General features: G+C 38.6%; 1 long non-coding RNA gene across 1 annotated transcript; it reads left to right on the forward strand.

The window, feature by feature from the left end:
* Nucleotides 1-11862: 11862 nt before the first annotated feature.
* Nucleotides 11863-22034, forward strand: LOC142142978 (uncharacterized). Its single transcript, XR_012689431.1, has 4 exons — nt 11863-12633; nt 12715-12826; nt 13158-13330; nt 21972-22034. It is a non-coding gene; the product is annotated as an uncharacterized LOC142142978 (long non-coding RNA).
* The last annotated feature ends 1063 nt before the right edge of the window (nt 22035-23097 follow it).

Consider the following 23097-nt stretch of genomic DNA (forward strand, 5'->3'; position numbering starts at 1 on the left):
ATAAAGTACATTCAGTGGTGTGGGGCAAATTGAAAAATATTCAAAATGCACTGACATTATCAAAAACAAGAGGTTGTCACACGCTAAAACTCCAACATGTATATGATGGAGAGGATGGAGGAGCAGCCGTATGTGTAGTGTAATGCAGATCTGTTGAAGGTTTTTTTATATATTTTATTGTGGTGCCCAGTGCCCACTCCTCTACGCAGTCCAGGTACAATTATTGGTGCGAATCATAAAAGTTCAGGGTTTTTAAGATATTGTGGTGACCCACTCCTCTACGCAGTCCAGGTACAATTATTGGTGCGAATCATAAAAGTTCAGGGTTTTTAAGATATTGTGGTGACCCACTCCTCTACGCAGTCCAGGTACAATTATTGGTGCGAATCATAAAAGTTCAGGGTTTTTAAGATATTGTGGTGACCCACTCCTCTACGCAGTCCAGGTACAATTATTGGTGCGAATCATAAAAGTTCAGGGTTTTTAAGATATTGTGGTGACCCACTCCTCTACGCAGTCCAGGTACAATTATTGGTGCGAATCATAAAAGTTCAGGGTTTTTAAGATATTGTGGTGACCCACTCCTCTACGCAGTCCAGGTACAATTATTGGTGCGAATCATAAAAGTTCAGGGATTTTAAGATATTGTGGTGACCCACTCCTCTACGCAGTCCAGGTACAATTATTGGTGCGAATCATAAAAGTTCAGGGTTTTTAATATATTGTGGTGACCCACTCCTCTACGCAGTCCAGGTACAATTATTGGTGCGATTCATAAAAGTTCAGGGTTTTTAATATATTGTGGTGACCCACTCCTCTACGCAGTCCAGGTACAATTATTGGTGCGATTCATAAAAGTTCAGGGTTTTTAATATATATTGTGGTGACCCACTCCTCTACGCAGTCCAGGTACATTTATTGGTGCGAATCATAAAAGTTCAGGGTTTTTAATATATATTGTGGTGACCCACTCCTCTACGCAGTCCAGGTACATTTATTGGTGCGAATCATAAAAGTTCAGGGTTTTTAATATATATTGTGGTGACCCACTCCTCTACGCAGTCCAGAAAGATACCTTGTTGTAACGTTTTGGACTAATAACTATATTGTGAGGTGTTCAGAATACACTGTAAATTAGTGGAAATGCTTGTTATTGAATGTTATTGAGGTTAATAATAGCCTAGGAGTGAAAATAAGCCCAAAAACTTGATTTTTAAACTTTTTATGTTTTTTTCAAAAAAAATCCGAATCCAATACCTTAAATCCGAACCGAGACCTTTCGTCAAGTGTTTTGCGAGACAAATCCGAACCTCAAAAATAACGAAAATCCGGATCCAAAACACAAAACACGAGACCTCAAAAGTCGCCGGTGCACATCCCTAGTTTAAATGGTATAGTGAAATGTCCAGTGTAATCTTCCATTAGAGGCTTTGCGCTTATGTACAGATATTTTAAATATTTAATGCAGATCTCTATGTTATAATAGTAGCACACATTAGAGAAAGCATCTTGCTATGATATAAACAACAATAATTGTAACAATATCTATGCCATTTCAAATTTAAAATTAAATATACATTTAAGAAATAAAAGTTACATAGATATTGGATGGGAAAGACACAAATCCTGGTGACAAGCGTAGAGCAATATATTACGGGTTGCCCACAACAAAGACAAATTGAGTTGATGAAAATTAAAAAGCAATCAATACTTTTTAGTTCAATTTACTTTAATTTTAGGGCTTTTTTAAATTGGATGGCTAAGAATCCAGGAGGAAGTTTATTGTTCATAATTTTACAAATAGAAGAGATGAACAATCCAGAGAGGACACTACAGGACATAATTATTTTTTTTGCATATATGTAGTAGAAAATATTTACACTGCAAGGTCTATAAAATAGAGGACTTTTCTTCTGATAAGAAAACTCTTTTTAAAGAATAACCTAACATTTTTCTTTTATATCCCGTATTCCTCCAACTAGTGAAGCTATGAGGGTTTCTCCACAGGGATCCCTGCAGTTTTATAGTTGCTCATCACCACCACAGCAACCCTGCTGAAAAACATTCTCCAGGTAGGAAATGTTTAAAATTGTCTCAGCTTGTCATCTGGTGCAGGTTGTATAGACAATGTCGACTGGACGAGTCCCGTGCAGTCCATCAAGACAAATTTCAGACCTTAGTTTGACCACTTCTTGAGACCCCTCCAGTCTGTGTCTGTAACCTAGGAAACAACTTGAGCTGCATGCACAGTCTAGGGCAGTGGTGGGGAACCTTTTTCTGCCAAGGGCCATTTGAATATTTATAACATCATTTGGGGGTAATACAAAATTATCAACTTAAAAATAATCACATTCATCCTGCTTTTTCTCTCCATTTTCTGTCTCCCCTCTATCACACTACACCCTTCATCCTGCTTTTTCTCTCCTTTATCTGTCTCTCCTCTTTTATACTGTACCCTTCATGCTGCTTTTTCTCCCCTTCACTTACTTTTATATTGCCTTAATTCTTCTCTCCTGTTTTCTTCTGTTCTTCTTGTGGCTGCTCCGTAGGCGATCCACACTGCAACTGTCGGGCGTGATGACGTCTCACCCAACATTCTGTGTGCGGGGAGGAGTGTATCGGTCCTGCCTGTAACATAGGTTGGGGGTTTTTTGTTTGTTTTTTTAAAAAAAATTGGGGTGGAGAAGTGGAGGATGGCAGAGGGCCAGAACAATTGATGTCGCAGGCCTTATACGGTCCGCTGGCCGGATGCTCTGCACCCCTGGTCTAGGGGGTGTGTGCCAATGCAGACCTTCCCCAGGCAATGCTTGTAGCTTCATCTAAAGCATGTGCTGTGCATATAGCCTAGGAGTGGTGTTACTGTTGGCACCAATAGGAAGCTATCGATCTGTGCATTCACTTTCCCATAAACACAATTCTGCTTAGATGGAGCCCATTTGCCCCCTCAATAATCACCACCAATGGGAGGCTCAGGCACAGGTACTTTGTACCCACACCCCTTTTGGCACTCTTAATAATGAGAATTGTTTTTAGGATGAAGTTTAATTTTGTTTTAATTTTTACAAGTTTTATTCTTAATTTAACATCATTATTAATCTATAGTGAAGTCCTTACTGTGCATATGTACATTCCGGCTCTTCATTGCTCCTGATTATTTGTGCACATGTGTTTTCATGTGCATATCCCCTCATGGGATGATGGTGTACAAAGATAATCTGTCCCCAGGTTCTGGATTCCCAATGTATACATACATGTATACTAATAAGTAGAGTCAAATAGCCCTATTTAACTCCTGGGTCATATGGCATAATAAGTTATGTTCTCTCTGGGAAAGCTTTCTCATATATTAAAGTCCTTCTTCCTCTCGCAAACCTGGGAGAGAGCATAGAACATAAAGGAGAGTAACTTGGAAGCAGAGGCAGGCTACAATACAAACACTATCCTTGGCAAATAGAGTCACGTCTGAACAGTGCCGTAACTAGACATTTTAGTGCTCTCGGCGAGACAGGGCACTGGCGCCCCCCATCTAAGTGGCTAAGTGGTAGTGACAGTTGTTGAGTGGGCATGGCCAACCTACTGTGGGGGTGTGGCTTGCACTTTACTGAAAGAATTCTCAGTTACACACATTTACAAATTCATGGTAGGCCAAATGCATGAATATATATATATATATATATATATTTTTAAATGCAATAAATTTGAAAATACAAACACAAAACTTAATAAACCCTGTCTCAGTGTAATTGTGTGTTACATATGAGAACGTGACTTACCATCACTCTCTGATAGGGTGCAAATGAAAAGACTGGTCCGTCCTTTGTGTCCTGAGACAGGTCAGTTGGCGTGTTTCTCCTTCTCTAGTTGCTGTACCTGGTCCTGGCCTGGGGCACAAGAGTAAGCCTTTCTTGGGAGGGGTTCCAAAAAAATGGGCTTAAAACAACAATAAAAATAATATAGTAATCCCAGACAGTGTAGCCTTTTTCTGTACATACTACCATCACAATCAAAAACAAAATGTACAAACAACACTCTTGCCAGAGTGACAGGTGATGGTATATTGGGAGATGTACAACTGATTTGATATCAGCCATATATGTTCTTGCATATTAAATATATACAGTAATACTGGATATTTTTTTTTATACATTAATAAGTAAAATTAATGTTTTTATGGAGAGATGCTAGCAAGGTGTAGAATATTTAATTATTTGGTTTGCCAGGAATATAAAATAGGCATGTGGGGAAAAAGCACATACTGTGTTATTAAAGTGACTTTTATTTGTCTTCCACATTATGCATATGTCACTGTGGACAATTTAGGTAGATTTGCACATGAAAATAAGGTTAGAAGGCAAATGTTGTCATAACAATTCTATTTATGTCTAATTACTAAGTTATGACCATTTGTTAACTGATCTATCATTTTAGCAAATATATTGCAATTGATTCAGGATTATCCAAGGTATCTCAATAACTCCCATTAAATAAAGTATTAAAAGATCCCCTTAGCAACAACCCCTCCACCCCTCTCTTTTGTTTCTGAAGTTTAATTACCTTCTCAGCTTTCAGCTTTTCTTCTGTATTCTTCTCCCTCCTCACTGTCTTCACTGCTGCCCCCTGCTTGTACCTTGCTGCCTTAGTTTTACCAGCTGTCCAGCCGCTCTTCTCTGCTCTTCTGCTCTTACTAGCAGCATCATGACATCAGGCGCTGCAGGGGTGGAGGGCAGATTTTAGAAGTTAGGAGGAGATGCGTGCGGGCGCCATTTTGGACGCACCGGGTGCCCGGTAATCTGATTCTGAGGTCTGCAGTCAGGGTCTGTCACAGACTGTTACAGAGCCAGGGGGCACAGAGGCAGATAGTGGGTGGTTGCTGTGCCCCCTTGAGCTTGCGCCCTGTGCTATGGCACTGCCCGCACCTGCCTAGTTATGGCTCTTAGCCTGCTGCAGTATCCCTGGAAAAGGGAGTCATAGACAGTGGTGTAATTACTGGAATAACAGTCCATGCAGCTGCTATGGTTCTCTTCCAATCAAGCAAAGCCAGTGGAGCCTGTTTGTTAAATATATTCAAAACTGACACCGCATGAGTCAGTCCTCTATTACCATTCCACTGGCCAGGGATTTTCCTACTTCTGTGTATACCACAGACCCTCTTCCACAACTCAACTTGCAGCTACGCTGCTGCCACATAGCAGCCCCTCCTCCTAACTGTGGGGAAGTACTTTCCAAGGGGGCAATCCTGCTGCTGCTCTACAGACCACAATCCCAAATATCCAGGGACCTTCCTTTATAACTATGAGGATATCTGGAACTACTTTTGCTGAACACATCTAGTCTGCACTTGGCTTAATTTATTGTATGTCTTGTTATTAACTTTTTTTTGTAATTAAGCCTTGGAAACATTTTCAGATTAAATAAATTTAATCTAGCGTGTTCTCTGTGATTCTTTGTGAATTTACGAAACCCAGGGAGGCTCATGCTACATGTGTATGTGATTTAAGTGTGAAAAATTAATAAGTGGTTTCTGGTGAACGTAAGGACGCCATAATAAATCCTTTGTGGTGGCAGAAAAGGTTAATTCATTGCTAAGTGACTAAGGTGACGCCAGTCACGGCCAGCTGTTCAGATTGCTGTATCTGGGACAGGCTGGGTGTTCGTGACAACAATGATATATTGAATGAATGTATTGAAATAAAAAAATACGATTAGCACAGCTCAGCAATATCGTGCTATCCCTGCTATACTGACCAGTAGTGGTAATGGCTAACCTATCTCATCAGGCCAGACGTTGCAGATGTGAGAATGCATTATCTTGCCAGATTTGGGTTTTCACTTCCACTAATATGGAAAGAAAAATAAAAAAAACTTAACAATAAATAAAATGTATTTAAAACAATTAACAAAATATATAAAAACCTTTATACATTATTATAGTATCAAAGAATAAAGCATTTTTAAATGATTTAATCTGTTATTGCCATCCTGATATCTGTCCCAATGCTGATATCTGAGTAGTGTGGTCCATAATATAAATAGCAAAAAGTACAGCTGGCACCCCTAGCATGCTGCTCTCCAGGGTAGCCATCCAGTCAGACCATGTCTTAAGCCGGCAATGGTCTGTTGTGAGTTTCACAGCATTTGTGATCAGAAGTATAAGGCATGGAGAAAGGTTTTGCTGGTTACTAAAATCTATGGTCTATCTCTGTCTACTAATATCGTTCCATCATTATTCAGTCGTGCAGTGATAACTCATATTCTGAATAAAACTAATTTCTGAACCATATTCTCTCTCAAATTATTGTCCCATCTCCCAGCTCCCATGCCCTTCCAAGATTCGCTAGAGAATTGCCTACACTCGCCTCAAACACTTTCTTTCCTCACACAAACTATTGGATCCACTTCAATCAGGCTTTCGTTCTCAACACTCCAAGAAGACTGTGTTGACTAAGGTTGTCAAAGATTTGATCATTACTAAATCTAAAGGCCATTTCATTTTTCTAATTCTCCTGGATCTCTCTGCTGCATTCAACACTGTTGACCACTCTCCTCATACAAATGCTAAAATCCTTAGGTCTTCAAAACATTATACAATCCTAGTTCTCATCCTACTTATCTAATTGCTCTTTCAGTTTTAGCCTCTCTGGATTGCCTGTTTTTCACCGAATCCAATATAAAATATTTCTACTAACATACAAGGCCAACAACAAAACTGCACCAAAATACATATCCTCACTTGTCTCAAAGTATCTTCTAATTCGATACCTCCGTTCTGCACAAGATCTGAGTCTCTAAACCACTCTCATTACTTGCTCCCATTCTCAGTTACAGGACTTTCTTCGGACTGCACCACTTTGTGGAAGTCCCTCCCTCGCACAATAAGACTTCCTCTCGTCTTCAAACCTTCATGCATTCCCTGAAAACCCACCTCTTCAGGCTTGCTTATAAAATTTCTCACCTACCCTCTTAACCTTCCTTAGGTACCCTATTACCACCCTTTACACAGTTTACACAAGACAACAACATGTTTGACCAACACTGCTGTGTTACTGGATCATGTAGCCCACTAAGCACTTTTTATCTTTGCAATCTGGCTGGACCAATATGCAATATGTAGCACATACCCTCATGTATGAGACTCCCATTTTCCTATAGATTGTAAGCTTGCGAGCAGGGCCTTCTTACCTCTCAGTCTGGTTATATTATCCAGTAATGAATTATTACTGTGTTGTACCCAATTGTAAAGCGCTACGGAATATGCTGGTGCTATATAAATAAATGTTGATGATAATGATGATGGCTATATATTAGGCAATAGGAGAGGGTTAGGGTGTTGTCAGGTTGGGTACGGCTGTAGCAGCGGAGCTGAGATTTAAGGCATAAGTATCCTTCATATTTTTTCTTAGGAGCCTCATTATTTCTAGATATGCCTTTGGACAGAGGGCTGTGCGGCAATGCACAGCAGCATCTAGTGCAATTTCTACATTTGGGTATTCTGTGCAGAGCACAGTGATAATGTTCTTTTTACTTGGAGCAGCAGTGATGTGAGCTACTGTAAGGAAGATTAAAGCCCGCCCTCCTGCTGGCGCTTGCAGTTCTACAAGTGCCAGCAGGCTTTGGCAGCCATTATTATGCTGGCATCCAGGGCCCGCTGGGATCTGTAATGTATTTGTAAAAAAATAAATCAAAACATTGAAATGCAAACAAAGTCCTTTAATTAAAAAAAAGTCTACCCAACAGACTCTCATTTACCAATGTATTGCTCCATGGTGTAACATCTTCTTTCTAGGAGTTTAAAATCTATTTGGATGAAAAAAGACAATAAGTGGCCTACGAAGAGCTAGTCCATGCGGAGTCGCAAAGCTGATGACAGGCTCTGAGCCTATCACACTAATTAATTCAGAAGGCCATAGTTTTGTAAAACTACTGTGAATTGGTTAGAAGTGTTGAGACCCCAAGTGGGATCTTGTTACTAACCACAATGAGCTACATTGACACAATGTAGTTAATTGATAATGATTGGGGGCCACAAAGTTTTTAAATATAATTTTTTTTTAATTAATTTGCTAAAAAATTATTTTAAAACACCAGTCATCATGATCAAGATGATGATGATAATGATGATGAACTGGTGTCTTAACAACATGATGATACATTTACTAGCATATCATCATGCTATACTGAAACACACACATTTGCTCCTATATCCTGATGCACATGGATCTCAAGGATCAGTATGGCTCAGAATATAGGAGCACATATGCTAGTTTTGAGTACACCTTTTTAATGTAAATTATGCAATTTTTGCTGTCAGCTCTGCATCGGTCCCAGTGCCTCTGAATATCTTCCTAATGCTCATAGAAACATGCATCTCTGGCAGCTGTGACAAACTGTATAAATCATCAGATACACAGATCTGAAGCTACAGAGATATAAAAAGATATATCCAAAGAAAATGACCATATGAGGACTCATATTCCAATCAAACCTCCAGATAGATGACAAAATAAAGTATTCTCTGACTCCTTCAGGTTACATGTGTTGTACTAATGTGCTTTGTTTTTTTTATGGTACAGGTGTTATACAGGTGTTGTGCTTAATTTATTTCTCTCTTAACATTCAAGTTCAAGTACATTATTAGGTCTATTTATATCTAAATTAGCAGATGGTGAATTATGACTCACTCTTTGTAACTAGTTCAAAAAGGCCACCCTGCAAAGACTTGTTTGTGTTTTTATATTTATTACAGATAAAACAGATGGCTGTTTAAGTGGCATTCTATTCTCTAACAATAAACAACATTATTCTGACATTCTAACACCACAAATACAGCCTTCATTGAACAAAGGGATTGGATTTGTCTTTTTAAAGGATTTTTATCACGAATATTCCCCAATAAAATAAAATAAATGAATATTCTACTTTTAAATAAAATAACATTTATTCAGCATTTCATGGTTTGTTTTTTTGAGATCATTGTTCATATTCCTTCAACATGTTTTGTTTGCTAAATTATCAGTTGGGGTCTTCTATATTTAGGTAACTGATGTTTCAAATTGGTGTAACATAGAATAAGTCTCATAAATTGTGTATAATGTTCCCCTAATGTAACATACAAGTCACTGAGGATTTCTGTGACTATATAAATGCAGACTGCAGGCCAAGTTTCTTTTATACAGGTCACAGATCCCAGGTAGTGGGTCCTTACATCATCAACTGCTAGTTACTTAGGTAAATAAAGTAATAAACTAGTAAAAAACAAGAACGTACACTGACTGTTAGTACTCAGTATGGTATGTATACATTACAGGGCCATCTTAACAACATTATGGGCCCCCGGGCAAAGCAGTGCACCGGGGCCCCTATATATATATATATATATATATATATATATATATATATATATATACAGAGAGAGAGAGAGAGAGAGATACAGATATAGATATATAGAGATAGAGATAGATAGATGTACCTGCTCAGTGACCCTTGAAGTTTTTTTTTTGCAGGGTTTTTTTCTTTTGCAGGATTATTTATACTAATTAAGAGCCCTGCCTATGGGGCCCCCTTGCCCGTGGGCCCCCCGGGCACCTGCCCATCATGCCCTATGGAAAAGATGGCCCTGATACATTACTTGGGAGTCATCTTAGCTAGAATTGTACAAGTGTAAGAATGGCCATGAAGAATATACGTGAGGTTACTTTACCTGGTTAATAAGGAGTAGTGTACGGATTTTTCCCTTGCATGAATTTTGGGCTTAGAGCTACCATGAGTTCATGTAACCTTGCACTGTTCAGTCTCTGGAAAGGATAAATTCTAGGCGACGGTATAACAGCTTTGAGCACAATGCAATAGTATTTCTCAGTCATGTTGCAGTGCATGGATTTGGCAACTAATTGTGTGAAAAATATATTTGCGTGAGTTAAATGGCCACAGGTGGGATAAACCAAGAAATAAAATTATCTATAACAGCAATTTACAAAGTGTGTTAGTTATGCTCATAGCCCTCATAATTCTCTCCTCCCAAATGTAATATTTAAATCAAGCAGGGGGGAAATACAGAGTATTGCCAATGAGTGCCATCGCCCCGAGGACAGGATTGTTTCAAAGATCTGCTAGTCTCAGTTCCTCTGCTGGACCCAGTGAGTTAAACTGTCACTGCTGTTGTCATCTCTATCAACACTTCAGTAACCTCTGTGAACTTGGTGGCAGCAGCTGCAGCCTCAACTTCTGCAAACATGGCAAACAAGTGTCCTGGCTCTGTGTCAGTGAGCACAATGCCAACCAAATATACCAGGCACACAACTCCTTCTGAGCTGGTGGATAACCAAAAGAGTGCCCATGCAGCACAAAAGTGAAAGCCTGCTACAGAACCAGAATCAGATATAATATAAATGGTGAAAGAACAGTTATGGTCGGCAGCAGGTACCTGTCTTATGTTTTCTACCACAACCAGTTCACCGTGTCTCCACCTTCCACTCTCCCTACCCATTCCAACCGTATGACACCACTGGAAGATGGACAAAAATACTAGTCACCAATTACTGCTTTAATATTGGTGGCTGAAAATGCCTCTGGTTTACGTAGCTTGAAACCCATTCCTGACCAAAAGCTACAATTGTTATTCCACAACATTATATATCAGTTGTTCCCCATACCTCTTAAATTGTAAGCTCATTTGGACAGGGCCATCAGTACCTTCTGTTTCATGTCACTGTAAGTAATGTTTTTGTATCATGATCCCGCAATGTACAGTGCTGTGTAATATGTTAGCATTTTATAAATAAAGGATAATAATTAAACTAACAATAATATACAGCTCAGGAAATCTATTTTTATTACTATTTTTACTATTCAAAAATGCCAATATATTCTGCAGTGCTGTATAATAATTAGAGATGCTCAGGCTCAGTTCATCGGATACCGAACACACCCGAACTTAGGGGATCCGAATACCAAGCCGAGCCGGCTCGGTAATCTCGCACGCCCTCGGAATCGAAAATGAGGCAAAACGTCATTGTTACGTCATCGGATCTCGGATCTCGTGAGTTTTGAATTCATTTTTAAGATCCAACATAGCGGGGGTGGGAGGGAGGGCAGGCCCAAGGACAATTCCTGGAAGGGAGGGCGAGCCCATCTTGCACCATTTTTCTTTTCTGCCACTGCTGTGTTCCAATGTGTCCTAGATGTGCTAGGAACTGCTATGTGTCATTGCTCTGTCGCTTACCATCCAGCCAGGTCGCTACAGTATTTGTACGAAAGTGTATGTAACTAATATTGTGACGTAAGGTGGTCAAAATTGATTGCAAATGGATTAAAATTACTGTTATTGAGGTTAATAATAAGGAACAAAAAAGAGCAAATATATGTTATTTTAGCATATTTTAAGATTTTTCCTAAAATATCCAAAACCAAAACCAAAAAACACGAGGGCGGTTTTGCCAAAATCAAAACCAAAACACAAAGCTAATCCAGATCCAAAACTAAAACCAAAACCACGGGGGTCAGTGAGCATCTCTGGTAATAATTGAATCAGGGCCAATTAGGTGAACTAAGGCAGTTACATCAACATTTCTGGGGTGCCTAAAACACTAAATTATTTTTACTGGCACTGAGTGCAGTCAACCTCCAGAATTTAAATTAAACATAACTCCTATCTCATTGGATTACAATGGTGAATAGAGTGTGCATTTAATATTTAAATTATCCTGAGTGCACCTTGCAGACCCCTACCATGTGCTGTGATGCTGTGTCAGTGATAGGAGTGTGACTCTGCGCAGTAATGTCACACCATACTCCAAGTCTGTCACTGACATGGAGGAGGAGGAGCTGGCAGCATGACAGCCAGTGCCTACTCTGACATGCCCTTATTCTGCCTCCTGCCACTCCCTGCTTGCTCCAAATCAGGGTGAGGTTGTGTGCTTAAGAGGGAGGCACATCTAGGGCACCCAATACCCTTACACCGGCTGGGGTTATAGTACTAATAATCCCAAACTATACACATAAACTGAAATATGAGGTATAAGGCAAATGTTACCCCAGGGTCATGACATTTATCCACAAAGAGCAATACATTGGAGAAAAGAATGCAGAGAGCATTTGCTTTTAGGCAGAATGAAAATTGAAAATAAGTGGGTGACTTATATTTAAATTATCATCAAATTAAACCAGAGAAAAAAAAACATATATTGAAAACTAGTTAGTTCAGAAGTAATAGTTTTCTAGAACAATAATCTTTAGCGAAATCTTGACGTTAACGTCTGTTAAAGTCTGCTCGTTCCCGCACTTTGTAGATGCAGATTTAACACACCTACTAGATTTATGATGAAAGAAGTGCAACAAAATATGAATATTAATTAATTAATAAAACAAAGGAAAGAATAAAAATGTTGACTGCATATTAAAATCCTATGATGTAAAGAGTAATTTGCAACTAAAATTGCTCTGAACACACAATACCTACCAATACTCCCATTTTTGGCAACGCAGTCTCGATTTTAGAACTTAAAGGGGTTGTTTACTGTTGGTATAGGTATTGATTTAGAAAAATAGGTCGGGGCTCAATTTGGTTGAGAAGATGGAGATATTTCCGCACAGTTGGAGGTATGAATATACCATTATCAGTGTAATTCATTTAACCAGGTATTTCCTTTTGTTTGTCAACTATGGATGTAAAACTCACTTAACCTGCCACTAACTGTGACTTGCTTTTTTTATTTGCAGTGTCAGATAATTAGTACATACAGTATATTTATGAATGTCATGACATACTAAAGTGCATTCAGGAAAAAATGATTTTTCCTTCCTGTACAGTTGACTGCCAGCTGAAAATGAGGTAAGTACTATATTATCTCTAACCACATGCTTCTGAAAGAAATGTCCTTGACCTTTTTCTTTTTTGGTAGAGGTGATAATTCCCAACAGCATCAGTCATTTGAATGTGCCGTTCTTAACACTTATTCATGCATTGAAATAAAAGCCATAATTAACAAATAACAGTGTTGCTAGGAAATCATAATAATAATGTCGGAAGCTTGCTGTTTGCCAATTAGCAAACTCTTTCATTACTCTGATATTTTTCATTTCCAATGCTGCCACTGTAAAACATATTTGCAATAGACAGTTTCTTAATCATTAAAAATATATATTTTCAAATTTTACTTCAGATATTTCCAATTGGCTGGGTCAGTGGAAAAATTTCTTGCTGGATCGATCTGGCCCATCGTGGTACTGGTGAAATCTCCAGCCCCACCACCTGCTGCTCTGCCCCTTACCATAGGGATTGGGTCCACTGTCACTGTCAATTCTCCGCAACAAAACAGAGAGATGCTAGCAACAGGTAAATAAGAAAGGAAAGCCGGACCGCAAGTGCGGTAGGTAAACTAAGTAGTGAATGGCGCAGGGGTTGTGAGGTAAGGGGGATCTTTATATCTAAAGAGAAACTAAAGCAAATAATTAAATGTTTTTTTTTTCTTTACAATAGTTAACTTGAGAAAAACACTGACTTTATCATTGAAATGTCAGCTTGTCCAGTAATGCATTCTTTCCTCCAAGAACAAGAAATGTATTTATTTTATCATATATTGTCATTTATAACTAAACATTGTCCTTTGCATTCACATGGATGGTAAAAGTGTTGTAAAATACATGTGACGATGCATAACGAGTTTAAATCCTGCAGCAGAACACAACGAGACACCTAAAAAACTCGTTCAACTTTAGGTTTAAGAAAAAGATAAAACACTGTCTCTCACAGAAGTGTGTGGATGGTGTAAAGACACAGTCTTAATTTGGTGGCCTTAAACCATGTACACTCTGTGCAGTGTGGGGCTAGATGAGTTCGCAGAATAAATGTCTCTATTCCAGTGTCTCAAAGAGTAGCTTAAGGAGAACTTTTCTAAGTTACTTTCACTGGTATAAGTAGGGGGATGGGGCAGTGGAACAATATAATAGCCGCAGTCTAGTGCTGTATCTCCTAACTCAGCTAATTTGGTGTATTGTGTGGCCATGGGAAATCATCATCATCAACATTTATTTCAGTAGCACTTTACGTTTCATCTTTAGGTATGCAAAGGGGCTAGATGCAAAATAAAAATCTTGCAGGGTAGCTAATAGGATGCATTGGCCAGAGTCAACGATATCTAAAATCATCCTAATGCCTCCTTCATGCTAGGGTAGGGAACGGGACAAACATTTCCCTGGAGAAAAGTCAGGATTGCTCCAGAGGGGTGCAGTAGTCAGAAAGTGGGATTTGCAATGACATTTGAGCTTGATAAATTTACCCCCATGACAGGATCCAAATACTTACCTGCAATAAATCATAATCAACCATATATATTTGTATTAAGCAATTAATACTCTAATCTAGGAATAATGTCATCTTTTCTTGTCCAACCAAAGTACAAAATAAATAATATCCCACGTCAAACTCAGTAAGTCAATTGGGTATTTTACATATATATCAATAATTTCATGTATTCCGCTTTTGTAGCGATGGTGGAAATATCAAAACTGAGGTGTGAAAACTACATAAAGACTTTCCAAACCTCATTCTGTGGCATTGTCTTGAACTGGCGGTTGATCAAGCATTGGATATTACTCATGGTATAGATTATTTCAAGAGATGTTTAGACAACTTATACTTGCTCTACAGACAGTCACCAAAAAATGCCCATGAGCTCAGGGCACATGATGAGCTGCATGTTTCGGGAAAAAAAATGGCAGAGTTGGGTAAGTTCAATGTGGAGCGCAGTCAGTGCAGTTTGGCAGATATAACCAAAATTGGCTAAATATTTTGAGCAAGCCAAATCATAACCAGTCAAGGGTTAGAAGGGATTGAAAAAATCGGAGCCTCCTTTCAAAACTGTATACAGTCAATTTTGTAAAAAATCTCTCATTAATGTCATATGTCTTAAATGAACTTAATATTTTGTCAACTCTTACAAGACAGATAACTGACCATTACAAAAGCAGACTAGCTCATATAAATATATCTGTAGAAAATATAAATTATACATCTATTTCCTTGAATTAACACAGAACAGACATAGCAAGCTATAGTCACAATGACTAACAAAATTCAATGAACTGAGAAAATTGCCAAATGAATCCTTCACAATTCATTGAAGATATGAGATGCAAGTTATTCACCACCACCTCTAACAAGGCTAATTAAAGAAAGTATGAAAGCCAAGAAACTGATTACCACAACCTGACTGACAATATTTCTGTTTTGACTCCTGAAGCTTGGTGGGAAACTTTGAAGGTCAGTTACCATGAAACATGCATAGGATTTGTAGAACATAAGTGCTGCACATGAAAGACTATTCCTGAGAAAATAGAAAAATTGCTGCTTGCTGTAGGCACTCTTGCAGTAAACAATGCTGACTGTGAACGAGTCTTCAGAATTATTAACAACATGATCACGGATATACGGACTGCACTGCTTAATTGACATGTGGTGGAACTACTTTTTCAATCAATGGACTCCATACATTGTTTGTTGGCACTGCCAACACTATACACCTTTATCCTACCTGGAAACCGACTTAGAGTTCACTGGCCCTGGAAGAGAACTTCCCATAGAACCCAGCTGTAGGTACAAATCAACCAGACCCCTTATTCCATAGGACCCAGAAGGTAGCAGTCAATCAGGCTCTTTTTGTCCTGGTTGTCTGTATTTCTCAATCTGATTCGCGACCCTTTGTTCTGGCTGAAGCAGGAGTGAAACAGAACCTGAGCCCTTGATGATCTCTCTGCTTCTCAGAGTACACGGAGTAGCACAAGCAGTATAGGCGTCTAGGACCGGAGTCTGTGCCAGAGAACAGAACTGAAATCTGGTGTAATGACAAACTGGAACTGTTCGTAGAAACTCAATCCTGGCACCTGTGGCCAGGCACACGGGACTGGAACCCACTAATAAGAACTCAGAATGTGAACACACAGAAACTCAGAGTAGAAAGAACTGGAACTGGAGACAAGAACTCAGAATTCTGAACCATGACACGGAATGGCGAACTCAGGACTGTGTGGCAACCACAGACCTGGAATCCACACAAAGATACACGGAACTGGAAATAAGCCCTAGAGACTGAACCAGCCGCAGCAACAGAACTGGTGATACCGATAAAGTCACAGGTACTGCAGAATAAATACTGGATAGTACAAAGTTCTTACAGAGGTAAGCACTCTTGATGAATGCAGAATATTGCAGGAAGATGAGCAGCTTGAAAGTGCAGAGTGATGAACTCCAGATAATGCAGGATACTTGTAGGAAGATATGCACTTTGGAATTACGGGTAATTGTAAAGAGATCTGCACTTTGGAAATGCAGGATACTTGTAGGAAGATATGCACGTTGGAATTACAGGTAATTGTAAAGAGATCTGCACTTTGGAAATGCAGGATACTTGCAATGTGATGATTAGTTGGTAATGGAGGATGTTCACTAAAGATGATCACTTTGTAAACACAGGGAATCAGGAACAGTGCAGGAACCTGGAGCCAAGAAATGTACTCAGGAGAGAAGTGTGTTGTTCTGGTAATGAACAGACCTCAGCAGCAGGTTTAAATAGGGTGATTCAAACAGCTATTGGCTGCACAATTCATGTGATCACAACTGCTGAATCTGGTTGGCCTGGAATGATCATCTGACTGTATCCAAGATAGGCGCACCCATGCAGCAGAAAAACCAGTAATTGTTTGTTTACAAACAAAGATGTGATGGACAGGAATGCTGCAGGCGACCAGGAGGGACTAGGGTAGCGGTGATATGACAGCGACGAATGAGGTAAGTGCAGCTAAAACCCTGATGTGTGACACCTTTCACTTGCAAACACTGAATTTGATACCTTCCTTAACTCTCACCTATTGAATTGAACCTTTCTACCACCTGCCTTCCTCATGGGTTTAATTTTTTTTAATTAAAATTGCTATTTTAGTAAATGCTGCTTATAGAGTGTGGGTGCTTGCACTGAGAAGCACCCAAGAGGTGCCACAGTGCAAGATTGCCGGCTTTATGTAAAGTGATTCTACTGCCACCTGTAAGTAGTTCATACTTACCAACTCCCGGAAACTTGTTTCCGGGAGAGGGGGCGTGACTGGAGGGCGGGAGGGGGCGTGACTGGAGGGCGGGAGGGGGCGGGATGAAGCTAATCGCGTTGTTTTGGCTCCGCCCCCACGAAAACCGTGATTTGCATTGCGGGGGGTGGGGCCAAAATGACGCTATTGGCCTCGTCCCACCCCCTCCCGCCCTCCAAAATGGTGTGATTCACCGAGAATCATGTCAAATGACGCGATTCTCGGTGAGATTGGGATGCGGGAGAAATGCCAGCTTGCCCGGGAGCCCGGGAGACTGACCCGAATTTCGGGAGTCTCCCGGACTTTCCGGGAGAGTTGGCATGTATGAAGTAGTTGACATGTGCTCGGCAGTCAAGTGTGGAGATGTATCTAAGTGACCATATAAATGATCTTATTACATTCTTTCAGATGAAACAGGGTGGTGATTTAATAGCTGGTAACAGTATACAATGCGACACCTGATATACCTTCCTCACTATTACTTAGAACACCTGTTTGCTAAAGTTTTACCTCACAGGAGATTGAGGTGTGATAGACTGAGCTATAGCCAGTTGTATGACCCAAAGGTACTGCAAGGTAGGCGTTAAGGATAGAACACTATCACCACACCCCAGATAAACAAGAATTACAATTCCACCATTATTTATCAATATAGTTTATGTTACCAGCCAGAAAATTGCAGTATTGATTTAACAACAACCAAATTTCTATGAGGCATTTTCACTACTGTACAACAATGTTGTTACTGCCACCATTGCTCTGGTGCACCTTAAATTTGGCCAATTTTGAAATAACAAATCCTGAGTCTGGGCAGGATTTCTTGCTAGTCCAGTGTCAGCGCGGTTAGGTTTTCAGCTTATCTGCAGTCTGACTAGCACTGCGACCAATATCAATAAGGGAATGCCTCCAAAATTACCTTTTATTCTTCCTTATTTTCTAATTATCAAGGCGGCACATGAACACGAAACAAAATAAGTTTTGTTGTACTATTAGAACAATAGTAGTATTTTTTATTTTTTTATAAGGCAAGCATTATTTATTGATTAAGGGGGCAAAATTAATTTATACTGAACTTATGGGGCAATATTATTTTATAGTGAAATTAAGGAGCAATGCAATTTAACAAACATGACAGGAATGTATGGGACAAATATGCTCCAACTATCTGTCCGGAACTTTACAGTAAGGTTTTGGTCAGTCACATAATTTAAAATTTACTTACTCTTGTTATGGAGTAAAGCTTAACTATTCATGTTTATAAATGAGCAAATATATATCATTATTGAATTTTCATAGCAAACCACTGTAGTGGTGGGTTTGATTCTGGTCATGCAAAGATGTTGAAATGCAAATATTTTAGAGATTAAAGAAACGTTATTAAAAAAAATTAATCTGTAAACCTGCCAACAAATCAATTTTGCTGCTTGGTGGTAGTGACATGTATGGCAAGACAAAACATAAATAACTCATTGAACTTCGAATTACGTTTTTATGGTCATTAAACCATGACAATTAACATTTACTTTTTTCAAAAAAGGTTAGCCTGTGGTGTCATTTCTGCATTGCCGAAAATCCCAATACATTTTGCCACTTCAGAAATCACATTCAGAAACCTGTTAATATAACTCAAGATCCATTTTGTTTAATGACTTGACTGTTATTGTTGGCTTGTAAAAATGTGTTGAATTTAAAATATGAATATTAGGAAAATAATGTGCGGATTATGTATGGGATAATGCAGTCACACTGTAAATCATAATCATCAGCTATTTATATAACACCACTAATTCTGCAACGTTGTACAGAGAACTCACTCACATCAGTCCCTGCCCCATTGGAGCTTATAGTTAAATTCCCTAATATACACACACAGACTTGGGTCAATTTAATAGCAGCCAATTAACCTACTAGTATGTTATTGGAGTGTAGGAGGAAACCCACGCAAACACGGGGAGAATATACAAACTCTACACAGATAAGGCCATAGTCAGGAATTGATCTCATGACCCCAGTGCTGTGGGGCAGAAGTAAAAACCATTAATCCACTGTGCTGCCCTAAAAAGTTCTGTGACCTTATAAAAACACAAGACTGTAGGATGAGAGCTCTTAAACAGTTTACCAATCAATATTGATATCCGTAATAGTGTTCAGTGTTCGTCTTTGATCACTGAAATATTGATATCAGAGCTCAATAATAGTCATTATTTACAGGTTTTTATACATATATTAATGTTACTTCTGTATTATAAAGATCATCAAAATATGATTTGAATGGTTAGAAAGCTTTAATTTATTTAATTATTATAACTTGAATATAACTCATTTGAATATAAAATTTGAAGTTATTGCAGATTGTACAAGTAGCAGGCACATGTGACTGTGGTACAGTACAGTATGTTTCCAAAGACTTAATGCTTTGATATTAATAAAGGTTGAACATGGTGTTGAAGAAAATGAACTCCCAAAGGTTTGAGCTAGCTATAAATGAAAAGGAAACTCAGTGAATTATGTTTTATTTTATAATGAAGCTTAGAATGCATAAATTATAACCTTTAAAAATGTTTGGAAAATCTATGGGGAAACAAAAACATGTATTTTAGACATAAAATAACTTTTAAAATGCAGCTCATGTTTCCAAATAATATTGGGGAAAAGGCAAGAAAGTGATGCATGTCTAAACAGGGTACCATAGTATTACACCCTTGACACTGAGAGCCAGGAATACATAGAAAGTGGACCAAAAATTTACTCTTGACTCATATATAATGTCCCCACCTACAGGTATGCTAGTGTACTTTATTTAGTGAGCAGGGTTCCCTTGGATTATTGGAGTTTTATATATACAAGCTGAGTCCTAGGGAGGTGCTCTGAGTAACTGACGCAAGCTAGACCCTGTTAGGTGGGAAAAGAGGTGGTATTTCAAAGTAGCTTTATTTACTAAAGCAGCTTTTAAGAGAAGGTGACTTATAAGTGCCTGTCTTGTGAACCTTGTAGGTTATTTATTGCATTCTGTAAATTTATGCATCAACTATGGTCATTTTGTGACTTGTCTAGACTCTCCAGTCCCTTGTAAAAGTATTGAGTAAAACAATTGAAAATATTCAAAAATGACTAGTGCCCATTTGTTTACACTTCATGCACACTGCTAAAAGATCTCCATGTTCACGTAGCTAGATTTCTAGCTAACGAGACTTACGTACCTCTGGTGGCCAGACAGAAGGGTTTTATGCCATAATAACAGGTAATTATTGGATTGTGTTATTTTACACCAATTTTCTCATTTGGTGAGCCCTGGCAAAAACATCAGTTATTGCACCTTCTTCCTTGGCTTGTATTGTAGATTAGGCCATTTGTTGCATTTCTGCTGGCTCTCTAAGAAGCAAGCAAATGTATATGAAATATGTGAGAAATGCATGCAAATGTTATAGACATTTGTTGGAAATAAAAACATATGATGATGGGACATTTTTTGTCTAATCTATGCCACCAACAGGTGGTGAGTAGGTCTTAAGGTACTAAAAGTTAGAAAATGTGTGCTACTAATCCTACAATTGTAAGAGCCTAGTCTAGTTAGAGGCCAAATGGACATCCATTCTCATTGGGACTGCCAGTATGTGCAGAAGTGAGAGTCCTTCACTGGTCACACCTAAACTGTTGTTATGACCTGAGAAAATATCTATTGCCCTGATTGGATAATCCACTTTCCTTCAATACACTGAGAACAGTGTAATATGCATAAGAAGACCTAATCCTTCACCCCACAAAAAGTTAAGGTTTTTTTAAGCAAAAAATGCCATCATGTGACCTGCACATGTAAGCTGGGTAGGAGGACCTTAAACGGACAGCACTGATTTAAGGTGAAACATCAAAGCAATAATAACACAACTGACAACAATCCAATCAGCAACATAAATGTATTTGGAGGTGCCAGGTTACTTAAATGATAAGCAATTCTGTACTCTGTGCACCTCATGTACAAAGAGCACCACATGTACACTCCAAAAAGCTTTGGTTTTGTACAGATGGGCCTAGATGGTCTGTTCATGCACTCTCTGGTCTTGAAAACTAGAATTGCACCTACAATGTGTGTGGAGAAGAGGAAAGATCTCCAGAGACGCAATGATGAAAAGTGTACATGTCACAGGAAAGTCCAACCTCCTGACACCATGGAACCAACCCTTTCAATAAAATAAACTTTCCAATTTTCCAATTTTCTCCTTAAATTTTGCTCGCTTCAGTCTTATTTATGGCTATAAATGAAGGGACATCAGGATTGGTTTTATTACATGTTGCATATTTGTTTGTGCAATGCTTTTTAGTACATTGCTCAGAGTGTGCCTACAAACTAATTCCTCTGCTGAAGGGTAACATGAAGGTACAAAATGCTTCCCCTCTGAGCTGATGCAAAATGCAGGTCCTTTTGCAAGTAAAATGGACCATTGCTGCGCTCCTGAAAAATAGGTACCCCAATGTGTACGTGCAAGGAATGCCCAATCCTATTTCCCCTTGATCTAAGCAAACCTCTGCTCCTCTGCCAACACCACAGCTTTGTTCCATAAACCTACGCGCTCTGTCAATATCTAGACACATTTGTGCAAAATGAGGTACACAGAGAAACTAAAGCAGATTTTGTGCTGCTCCTCAGGCATTTTGTGCTTCGGAAACAATCTCCAGCTTTACGTTAATTTCAGTCTGATACTTTTTTTAAGAAGTTTTAGAATTCTGTGTTTGGCAAATTTGGCAAATTGGAAATTTGTTAGTGAATTAAATCATAACAGTTGTACTTTGATTTGCTACTATTGTGTTAGTTTTTTATTTATGCTTTCTCTTTTGTTTTTCTATTTGTCCTAATGCCTCATATTTTCCTATAAAATTAAAAGACATTCTATCATTTTGTGTAGGTGCATTCCTAGGGCATAACCAATGAGAACTCTGTATTAAGCTAAAGTCAAACTCACTTGCCCATCTGTTCATAACTGGACTTCTTAGATTTTGCCACCTTATCTTGTATGTGATGTTGCCAATAAAAAGTGTTTAAAAAGAAAGACATTCTAATCACAAATAAGAAGTGATACATTTTTCTGCTTTAGTACATTGTAGGTATTGCGCTCAAAACTTCACCAAAAAAAGCCTCAAAGCATTTAGGTTAAAATATCTAACTCTTGTAATTAGAAATGGATCCAAGGCACCAGCTTTTATAAAAAAAAAAACTACATTTTCATTCACATCTATGTGACATTTTAGGTCTATTATCATTATTTTATAGTTTTAATATTCGGCTACATTACTGCATGGACTGTCAATTTGTACTTTACATTAGCAACTGTAAAAATCATTCAGCTACATTACCTGATTTTTTACATGAGTATAAAGCTATATTTTGTAAAGTACATTAGGTTACCAACTTGTCTATGTAAAGTCTAAAATAAACATAAGAAGGCTGAATGGGACAAAGCACTCTGCAGCTGAACTACTTAGCTACTGAGGTTGGAAAAAGGCTAAAGTGCACCGAGTACAACTCTTTATTCTGAAGACAGAACAGGAAAAATTTAAATTGAAGCAATTTTCAGCAGATGGTGAAAATGTATTCTCCACTCCAAAGTCAGAAATGAATTTACCTGTGTTGAGCTTGTGAACATGGTGCATTAGAAAGGTGTTTATGAATGTTTTCATCTGATATAAGACATCCAGCAGCACCAACACAGACAAAAATAGTCGGCAAGGCCCAGGGTTAGAAATGAAATAAATAGGGCAAGAAACCGTGGATTAAGCGTTCATGCCTTGCTAAATCTATTGCGTCCAGAGGATACAGGGTTCCCATATTCGATCAATACTATCAAGTGGTCAATCTCAGTCACATTATCTTGTGGCAGTCTGCCCCTCGGATCAAACGTTATGTAGATTTGGAAAATGCTCTTATGCTTAACCACTCCTTCAAATTTCTTCCCTGGCTCCCCAGGAACCAAAGAACAGCCTTGGCATGAAGTTCACATTAGACATATGGGACAGATTTATCAAATCTCGGGA

The sequence above is a fragment of the Mixophyes fleayi genome, chromosome 3, assembly GCF_038048845.1.
Source record: "Mixophyes fleayi isolate aMixFle1 chromosome 3, aMixFle1.hap1, whole genome shotgun sequence".
Classification (NCBI taxonomy): domain Eukaryota; kingdom Metazoa; phylum Chordata; class Amphibia; order Anura; family Limnodynastidae; genus Mixophyes; species Mixophyes fleayi.